Below are 10412 nucleotides of genomic sequence, written 5' to 3' on the forward strand. Positions count from 1 at the left end.
CCCAACTTTGACAAAAGCTGTTCTACTTGAAAGCCATCCAAGGAGCTTCAGCTGTGTGATGCTAACAGGATAATGGGCTTGATTTTCCACCTCACCAATTTCAGAATTGTTTCTACTTTCATTTCTATGTTGAGCCGAGAGGCATGCAGCTGGAGAGGCATCCTCATTTGGAGTCCATGGATGTGACAAGGGTGACACCTGTTCTGCCCCTTGATCTCTTTGAAAAATGCATATACTTGTCTGGACTGAAAGGTGTGTGTGGGTTTTTTTAGTGGGTGTGTCACCATGCGAGTTCAGCATCCAAAGTCACCTTTGGAAATGGGATGCAACTGGTGGTGAAACCTGGTAGGTAGAAACCCTGAAGGGGTAAGGATAGGAAAGTCTAATTCCCCTTTCTGTGGAACAGACACTGAAATTCCATTGCTCTTTCCTTCTGTGGGCAATCAAAGGTTGAGGTTAACTTTGCATCAGAGAAAAAAAAAAATCTTTATAAAGCTAAATACCTATTTGAAGGACTGGGCTCTCCTGTATGTGTCATTGAGAGATATGACACTTGTGAATGTTCAAAAACGACTTTAATGCAGATTCTGGAGTAATAACTACATTAATAATTTTCTGGGCAGCCTCTGTTGATGTCAATTGTCCTGTGAGAGGACAGAGAGAGATCATCCATTCCAATGGACTGGATGCTGGCGGTTACTTCTCCTCCAAAAAGAACAAGCAAATAACTGTTCTAGCGTTCTGCACCTGGAGAGAGGAGTCGTACCCCAAATGCTCCTTTCCTTCACCACTATGTGTTCCCAGAAGAACCTGCAGGGACGCTCGCTGTCCTTGTACTTCCAATGCCCAGAACCTCATCTGCATTTATTCTCAGAAATAAGGAGTTCTTGTCTCTGCTGGAAAAACCGTCTTACCTTTTGCTCTGCTGCTCCAGCTTCTGGCTACAGATAGGTTTCTGTCCAGGTTTTCACTCCTTGACAAAAAAAGCTGGGCTGTCTTGGAAAGAGATGCGGACAAGCAGGGCGTTGTTTGTTTGGGGAACTGGGAAAGGTATTTTGAAGATGTGCATGAAGGTCCAGGGGGAGATCTCTGCTCCTGATGTTGTTCTTATTCTGACAGAGAAATTTTGCTGTTAATCCTTGTAGCATTTCTTCGCATGAATGAAGGACAAAACTTGCAGTCAGTGGTCACCTCTGTCAAAACTGAAAGAGACCGTCAACTAGGAAAATCTTTAAAGGAAATCTCAGTTGCCAACTTACCAATTCTTGTTGTATTCCAGTTTTGCAAAATTGTTTTCTTCTTAACAAATTTACAGTGTTAGGCTGCCATTCAGAAGTCTAAAATCTGGGACAGTTTTTTTTCTCTTATTTAGTTCACATCAAAAAATCATTGGATTTTTTTTCCTTCTGTGACTTATGAACTTCCTTTCTGTGGAGGAAGGCGGAACTATCTAACGCCTGCCATAATGTGATGTCCACCGCTTCTCCTCGCTGTCTGGGACAAACACACCGAAAGCTGACATACTGGTCTAAAAGTGTTGCAGTGTGATACCTGATAAAGTACATGTTTCAGCAAGAAAAGGAAAATGGGCATTACAAAAGGCAGGGAAACTTGAGGTTGAGAATTTTATTTTTTTTTTTAGATATTTTGAGATATTCTCTGTGGCTTCTCACTTCTGCTTATATTTGCATTGCTCTGCACACCTTCTGCAGAGCTTGCGCCGCACTAAGGAATACATGCAAGCGTGTTTACTACTTTCTGCTTGTGTCGAAAAAGTAAGTGTCATGTTTTGTACCAGCTTTACTGTATTTAGTAAGTTAGGGGTTGGTTTGTGCTGCTGAAAGGCTTCATTCAAGAAGAGCAAAGACAAATTATACCAACTTTGGGTTTGGTTTAAGGTTTCTGGAAAGTGGGACTAAAATGTCCTACAGCCCAAGGCAAAGTTTTACTGAGGTTTTAATGTTGCATTTTTCTGGGGGAGGTTCAACAGAATTAACACATGGTTGGGAGGTCAACATTCTGAGAGGAGCAGTTTAAAGGACAGCATCTTTCTGGAGAAGTTAAAAATGCTAGTCCACCAGACAGTGCCTTATCCGTACTGTAGGCATGAGCTGTGTGAGCTTGTTTGTTCAGCATATTATCTCAGACTAACTTATTTTTCTAGATAAAGGTGTGGTGCCTATTTGTTTTGTATTTTGTGCCTGCCTGAATTATCGGCTGTCCGATTTACACAGCTCAGAGACTTCTTAGATGGCCGGATTCGTATTGCTGCGCACATCAACACTTACTGTTGCCCACCTTGTATTCCAGACCAAATCTTAAATTACAGACTTCTGAAAGAGTCCATAAGCAGAAGTTAGGCTTTTATCACCAGGTAATTAGTTCCTATCTCAACAATGCAGTCCATCTGGATGTTTTTGCCTTTGCCCTGCTGTCTCTTGAGCATGTAATAGGTGTTTTCAAGGTATTGAAGAGAGGAGGTGGCAGAGCTCAGGGCAGGTGGTGCTTCCCTTCAGCTGAGTGAGTGATGGACCAAGTTTACCTCTGAGCTGAAAAGATTGGTATTTTTGAAATATATTTAATTTCTTGCCTCTTTCTTTGCATTATAATGACCAGTGGTGTGACCGTCAGTGGGGTTGGGTACCATTTTTTTGAGAGATACACTGTTGTGCAGGGCTGCTTCTATTTGTGCAAAGAATGTCTTGTGTTGTGTTGACAGCTTGGGGGTTTATTATTACTTGCAGAGTACGTAGGTAAATATGCCTGTGAGAATATGATAAAACACTATGCAACTTGCAGTGAGGCACTCGAGAACACATAATATCAAACTTTTTTCACTCTTGGGACTTGAGCTCAGGGTTGCAAAAGGTTTAAATGATTATTGTTTCATATTTCTACTGACTAACAGTATTTTAAAAGCCAAACATAATGTATACCTCCACAAGACTTTTTTTACCCACTAGTAAGGAACATCTCACTTGTAAATAGAAGATGGATCAAGTTTCTGCTTTTAGTGTTGGGCTTGGTTATTAAACCTGGGAGACATGGCTACCTGAGAGATGATCAAGGTGAATTAAATAAATGCTTGCCCATTTTCATAACATAATGAACTGGCAGTTTTTCCAGCCTATTATGTACTACACTATGATTAAGATATCATAGGATATCTCAAGTTAGAAGGGACCCATAAGGATCACGAAGTCCAACTCACTGCTCCTTGCAGGACTACCTAAAACTAAACGATATGACTAAGAGCATCATCCAGGTGCAACTTGAACTCTGACAGGCTTGGCATCCTGACCGCTTCCCTGGGAGCCTGTTCCAGGGACCAGCCACCCTCTCGGTGAAGAACCTTTTCCTAATGTCCAATGTGAGTGATTCTTAATGGGGAACATGAGTTCATTCTTCTATCTTATCTGCTTCTGAACTTTGAGCTGTACTGTTTTTCAGGATGGACCATAAAGGTTCTTCAGATATTTGTCTTTACAATCTGATGATGTTATTTTTTAACTGGCATAATTTTTTTTTTTGTGTAGTTCCTTTGGTTGGCATAATATGTACTTGCAGAAGACCCATGTAGAGTTTCAGCTTGGATGTGATCTTCTGCTTCCTGGTTAGAAAAGCATAGAATGGAGGTACGCGTACTTGTTAGAACAGGCAGCCACATGTCTGTGAAGGAGGGTATTTTTATGGTAAAGACAGTGAGACTGGCAGTACACAGTCTCCTGAGCAATTAGAGATAACCTTATCATGCACCGCTGTAACAATTTGGAATTGCCATTGGACTTCTCAGAAATGAACATCGTTGGCTACAACCCCATCAGTTTGGGATGGATAAATATCATGTCTCTCTAGACTATGTAGTAAAGATTCAAGTATTTCAGAAGTAGGAGAAAGGTACAATGAAAATGAATGACTATGAGAGTGTTTTGCGCTATTACGGTTTAAATTTGAAAGCAGAAGTGTCACTGCACAGATTTTGACATGAGCATTAAGATTTAAACAGTCTTTCATAGCACATCACTTGTCAGCTCCCAGCACGTGACTTTGACTTGTACCATGTTAGTTATTTCACTCTTATGTCAAAAACATTTTTGTACTATTTCACTACTTGTTTTCTTTTCTAGAATGCTCTTTCCTATAGATTCGCCCCAAATCCAAACCACTGCACCAGCTGCTAAGAAGAAAATCAACTCTATCCCAGCTGAAATCGGGGCAGAATGAAACTTGGTAATTTTGGGGAGGAAATTTAAGGGTGTTCAAAACTGGAATTAAGCCCAAATTAGTAACTTTCACTGCTTTAGCAGACTGAAGGCAGTTTAATTAATCCAGCACTAGTAAGTGGTGTTGTGTTGCTGGCTTTGAAAGGTATAAATTAATGCTTATATTTTTATTTCAGCACACTGATTGTGCTACAAATAAAGGGCATAACTTATTGTACGTATGTGGCAGAATAATTAAAATCCACCCTTAAAGAGAGAAGAAAGGCAAGTGTTTGCATTTCTTGTGGACACTAGAAAACAGGTCTGCCTTAGGTCCATAGATGTCCTTAATAAAGATATTTGTCCTGGCAGCAACAAGATAATTATGCAGGTTTTAATCTTCTCAATAATTCTGAATAAGAAATGAAAATGACATTAATTTCATTCCTGCTTTCTGACCCACCAAGATAATTTCTGCCTGAGTTGACCCGTTCAGATTTGTTCTACTGCCTCAGAAATTTGTTGTGGGTCGCAAGGGGTGCGGGCTGATCTCAGAAATAATCAGGGCTTTTTTAGGACGATGCCTCATTCTTCTGTCTCCTTAGCTGTGCCTTTTTAAATGGGGATAAAGATTTGAGAGGGACTTAGTGTTTTGGGGGTTTGGTGGCTTTTTATTATTATTATTTTATTCTCAATTTTGAAAATTGACCTGTCCCTATCTTTCTCTCTCTCTCTTTTTTTTTTTTTTTTTATGAATCCTCTGCCTTTCTTGGGCTGTTGCTTTTACAGATCGGAATTAGTGAATGCCTTCTGATGAAATGTCTTGGAATATTGGGAACAGCTGCCGTTGTACTGAGCCATGCCCCACATACACGCAGCATGAGTACCTTTTGCAATGGGGGCCATCCCCGTGTACTGAGGACCGAGGTACACAAGCACCATAGTCAAAGGAGGCTCCCTGAGAACAGCAGTCGGTCTAGGTGTTTTCAGTCTCTCCTTTTATTTCATCGTATTGCTAAATATTTTTTTCACCCCTGTCTTACTGATCCCTCTAATTTAGCACAAAAGTGGGTATGTGTGATCTGTGCTTGCATTTATAATTCTTACGCTGTTTTCCATGGTCTAAGGCTCTTCACCGTGTCCTGCAGCATGAGCCTTATAATGCAGTTTAAAGACATTGGAAAGTGAGAAATTATACAAAATTTTCCACCAAAAAGGAGACACAGCTTTTGTTTTAATTCCCTGTCCTGAAAAACCTGCCAAACTCCTGGACAGAGTGCGGAAGGAGGCTATGAGTTCCCCCTTGAAGTGATCTATTAATTATTATCTTTTACATGCAGAACTCTGAACAGGGCCATTACTGTTTATTTTAATTGACCTATACAGCAGGAGCATAGTTCCCTTAGATATTTGTAATCTTGTTTTATGTGCAAAGAAGAAACCTGTAGTAGTGCTGATGCGGATCAGTTGAGGATGTGCCTTCCCAGGAAAGTAGATACCTGACTTTCCCTGCACACGGGGTCTGGTTTCCCAAGGGGTCATCGAAGCCTTTTGAGCGGAATTGACCAGTTACAGTGTCTTGGCTTGAAGGTTCGTAGGGAGCGAGCCCAGCCCCCCCAGAGACAGTAGGGCTGATGGGGTTTCTGACGCGCCACGGGACTAAAGCACTTTCCTAGGGTAAGGTGAGGTGCCGAGGGTGAGAATGAAAATCTAATATCAGTTCCAAGATATGCACATGAACAGTCTGTTCCAAGGTAATGATGTTAAAATTAATACCGCTAAAGAGAAGCCGGTTACTGGTCCTGCTGGACAGGGATACAGAGTTCATTAAGTACAGGAATCAATGGCACTATGGCACCGAGTAAGACAGAAGGCAGCTGGCTGGGGGTGGGGGGGAGTCTTTAAAACAGAAGAAATATAAAGATTTGATGGGAATTATCGTCTGTGGAAAAGCAAGAGGCAGTTCAACTGAGCTGCAAGAAAATTACATTTTCTTCCTGGTTTAGAGTGGAAGGTAGAGGCACAAAACCATCATAAGAGCAGAGGTTTTGTTTCTCCTTGCTGTTTACCATGGTCCAGCTGGAAAAAAATGGCTAGCAAGCAGTGTCCAGAAAGCCACTTGGTGCTTCCAGACACATGCAGGCTGTCTGGGTATTTTTTTCCCCCTAACACAACCAGAATTTGAAAACCAAATCTAATTTGTAAGGAATTTTAAGAAGGGCCGTTTCACCCTGGCTGACTGGCTGCTGACACTGGGCGGGGGGGGGAGCAGCCCTCACGCTGCAGGGTGGTTGGTGATGTCGCACCTTTCATTCTTCAACCTGTAATTCCAAAATCAGTTGTGGAAAGATGTGGGAGATTTGTTTGTTGTGTGGTGTTTGGCGGGGGGGGTGGGGGGTGTTTTGTTGGGGGATTGTTTTGGGTTTTTTTCTTAATGCAGCAATAACTAGTTAGTAAAATTTCCTGACCAGCATGGGAAGGTTATGAAAACAAGTTTTTGCTCCATTTAACGTCGCAAGGTAGCATGTTGCTCAGAAATACAGGGTTTTCCCTACATCAAAAATACTAAAAGAAGGGGGAAGGATGGGCATGTAGAGAGCTAAAATTTTCCAACTTTTTGCTTTCTTTTGAACCCTCATTGGAGTTAATGTGCTTAGATTTCTAACAAGAGCTGATACTAGTGAGAAGTCAAAGGAATTAACAAAGTGAAGTCAGGAGAAAGCTGCAGCGTAGACCTTAGGTAGCCAAACCACTGACAGCCCCCCCCACCACAAGTAACACCTGAAAAAAACCAGCGAGGATCCGTAACTGCTGCTTGTGTCCCACATCTTGCTTATGTGACCAGGACAAAAGCGAGTGTGTTACGGCTAAGCGCTGTTTCTGTTCACAGTCTTAATTTTGCAATTTCACCTTCAGATTGCCTCAACTCTGTTTTGCCTGTGGTCTGAGAATAATAATCAAGGGGCAACTGACAGTGGACCGTAACTTTGTCCTTCTCAGTCATTCCTGTGTGCTGCCACCGTGTGCTGCATGTCGGAGGGGGACAGGCAAGTTACAGACGACGGGACGTTATCGTGAGCTGCAAAATAATTCTGCGCACGTGCATTGGCACGCCTGAGAGCTGAAAGACTGAGGCAGCGTATTACAAAATAGTTTCCAGTTTTGCTTTTCAAACAGGAATTCAGCCTTCCTTCTTCCCCGAGTAACTCGGTGCAGGGCAATGAAGTGTTGTTTGCATACCTTCCCTATAGAATATTGGTAGGTGTTCATCACCGTGCTTAAAACTCTCAACCTTCCTCCTGCACCCTGTGAGAATTACTTCATCCCTTCACCAGGAAGGTGGCTTTCTCAACAAGCTTTGATAAAACTAGGAGGTTTATTAGAAAAGAACTGCTGTAAAAGACAACTTACTATTTAAAGGTTCCTAGCGGTGGTTACTTGAGCAGACCCTGTGATTAAATTTGGCGTATCGCTGCCAGATGAGCAAACATCCCTGTTGTGCAGATGTGGAGCTGAGGGACCCGCCTGACGTGGTGTAAGCGAGTGGCCAGGGTCAGAGCGCTCAGCTACTTCTGATCCAGACTCCTGCCCAAACCACAGGATCACCATTTCCCTTTTCAGTTCTTTTTAGATCTTCTACGTAATTTTCTCTAAGGTTTTTCCAGACGGTAGATAGCGTATATTATAATAAAGGAGATAAGAATCGGTTGCCTCATTGTAGTTATACTGAAGCTACTATGTACAGGCAAAAAGCCATGAATGCAAAAAATAGCAATTGGGAAATCTTACTCATCTCACAATGTGCTTCTGGTGGCTTGAGCTGAGCAGGGAACAGAACGTAGACAGCGTTTCAGCTGGAGATGTCTCAGAATAATGATACATAAAATTAGTTCAGACTGAAAAATGATTCCTTCCAAAGCAGCCCGAGCATGAAGGTATCAGCTTTCTGTTAAGCCTGAGATGGCTATCATTAATAGTCCAAAGGTCTTATGACACTTAAAACTAAAGCCTGTGTCTTGTTCGAGCTCTGGTTTGGTGACTGTGTTCTGACCCTTGCGTAACTCCTGCGATTCCAGCAGGTTACAGTATCCCACGCCTCCCTTTCCCAGAAACCCAGTTTCCGAGGGATGCTGAAAGGAGGAGTGTTGTGTGCCAGCAGAGAGGCTGAATTTGGGGTTCGCTGGGGGTGACCCGGCTCCCAGGGGCCGGGAGAGCTGCACACTGAGAGCATCGAAGCAGCGTTATCTAACTGTCCATCCCAGTTCCAGGTTTGTAATAGAAAATGATTCATCTGCCATCACCAAGGAAACAAGGGAGTGTGGCAGAACATGCTACTTACCTCGAGCTAGAGTTTGTGTCCCTTTCCTTTAGAAATCATATGGTTTGTAATACAGAGTTGTTAAGTCATAGGAAAATTCCTACTTGGCCTGAAGTGCTGTCTCTTCTCCTGTGAAAATTTAAGCTTTTTGTTACTACCAGAAAACAACTGGATTTTATGGTACAGTGTCTCACAGATTTTAATTTACTTGTTTCAGGCATGTGTTTTAATTCATTACAGTGATCCGTGCACTATGCCTACTGTTTAAAAAAATACAGAAAAAACGTTAATTGTCACAGAAGCTAAATTCAGTAGTTGAAATTAATTTAAGCTAATGTAACCTGTGATACTTTACGTTGCTTGCTTTTTCTATTCCCAGGGAGAAATCTTTCCCCAGGGGGCTGCGATTTGATCTGCATCTGTGCTGTTGAGGGGACGGAGCTGCAAGAGGAAGAGATGGCGGAGGATGAGCCAGGAGATGGCAACGGGGCAGATTGCTGCCCACTGCTCCAAGGAGCAGATGAAGTGGATGAAGGAAGGCAGCTCGCCCCTGTGGTGGTATCAATGTTGGAATCCCTGCAGGAAGTAACTTACCAAATTAGATAACATTTCCAATTTGCAGCTCATTTCAATTAATTCCTAATGTCTCTGATCCCTCTATTTTTCACGCTGCTGAAGGTGTACGACCCTAAGTAGAGCCTCTGAGCGCTGCAGGTCCGTATTGCGTTGCAGTGACTCTTCGCTGTGGCTCTTGCCAGTGGAATTGGCTGAGCAAGATTAGGAATTGCACTGAGCCCAGAGAGTTTTGTTCTCAAGCATTTGCTGAATATGCTCAGCAACTTGGGGCTGCAGTGAGAGATTTGTCACCTTTGTCAGTCTTTAGAAATCACTGTGATGGTTGGTGTCACTTATATTGCGTGACTGGCAAGGAGTAGGAGGATTTTTAGGCTCGGTTTATGGCAGAGCAGAGATGCATTTACTTGCATGGGAAAGAGCAGGTTTTCCAGCTGAATGAGTGCAGTGTGTTTCCCAAAGGGAGCTGCAGTGACTGGGAGCATCATCCGGCTCTGCTCAGCAGCACGGCGGTGTGAGAGCAGCCGGAGCAGCCGATCCCACTGACCTGTAGTGTGTGGAGATAGTCAGCGTTATCTGTGCATCTCCTGTGCCACTTCAGCAGAACCTCACCCCACCTGATAAAAAGCCCTATCTTGTTGCCTGTGTTTCCTGATTTCCACATGTTATATAGAACATATAAAATACTTTTGACTCCTGATGGGTGGTGACCTAGCCGCTCCCCTAGCGAGTCCTTGTTTCTTCCTTAGTGACTTCTAGCATTAAATACAAAACTGAAGCCCACATCAACAGGAGAAACCTCGGGAGACCTCAGCTCGGACTGGCGTGGCTCACACTGAGCAAGGGTGGCCACTTTGTCACGTGTCCCAGCTGCTGCTTGACAGGGGACTTACAGAAGGAGATGCATGGGAAGGTCACCCCATGTGGCAAAATGAAATGAATGGTGTTTGCTGTCTTCTTGCTTGTTAGTTCTTGAGGTTTTTCCTGATACTGACCATATCAATATTATTCAGCCACCAGAGATGTATTGCTATAAAATAAATAGTGTTCATTAGAGAACACTGCATGGAGGAGGTGGCACGAGGTGACTAGCTGTGACTGAAGTTTCCTTATCCATGTGCCTTGAAGACTGAGCTAGAGGGATTAGCTTCCCCCTGTGAGTAAAGGAAAGCATCGGTTTTACTCGGAGCTTCCCCAAAATATGTGTAGTAGATCGTGTGCGCCAGCGGAAGGAGGTCCGATGCAGGCGGCCAGACTGATTTCACAGGGGCTCCTGAACTTGTCTTCACCAAACTTGTCTTCACCAAACTTCTTCTGTG

The sequence above is a fragment of the Falco punctatus genome, assembly GCF_963210335.1.
Source record: "Falco punctatus genome assembly, chromosome: 19".
Taxonomy (NCBI): Eukaryota; Metazoa; Chordata; class Aves; order Falconiformes; family Falconidae; genus Falco; species Falco punctatus.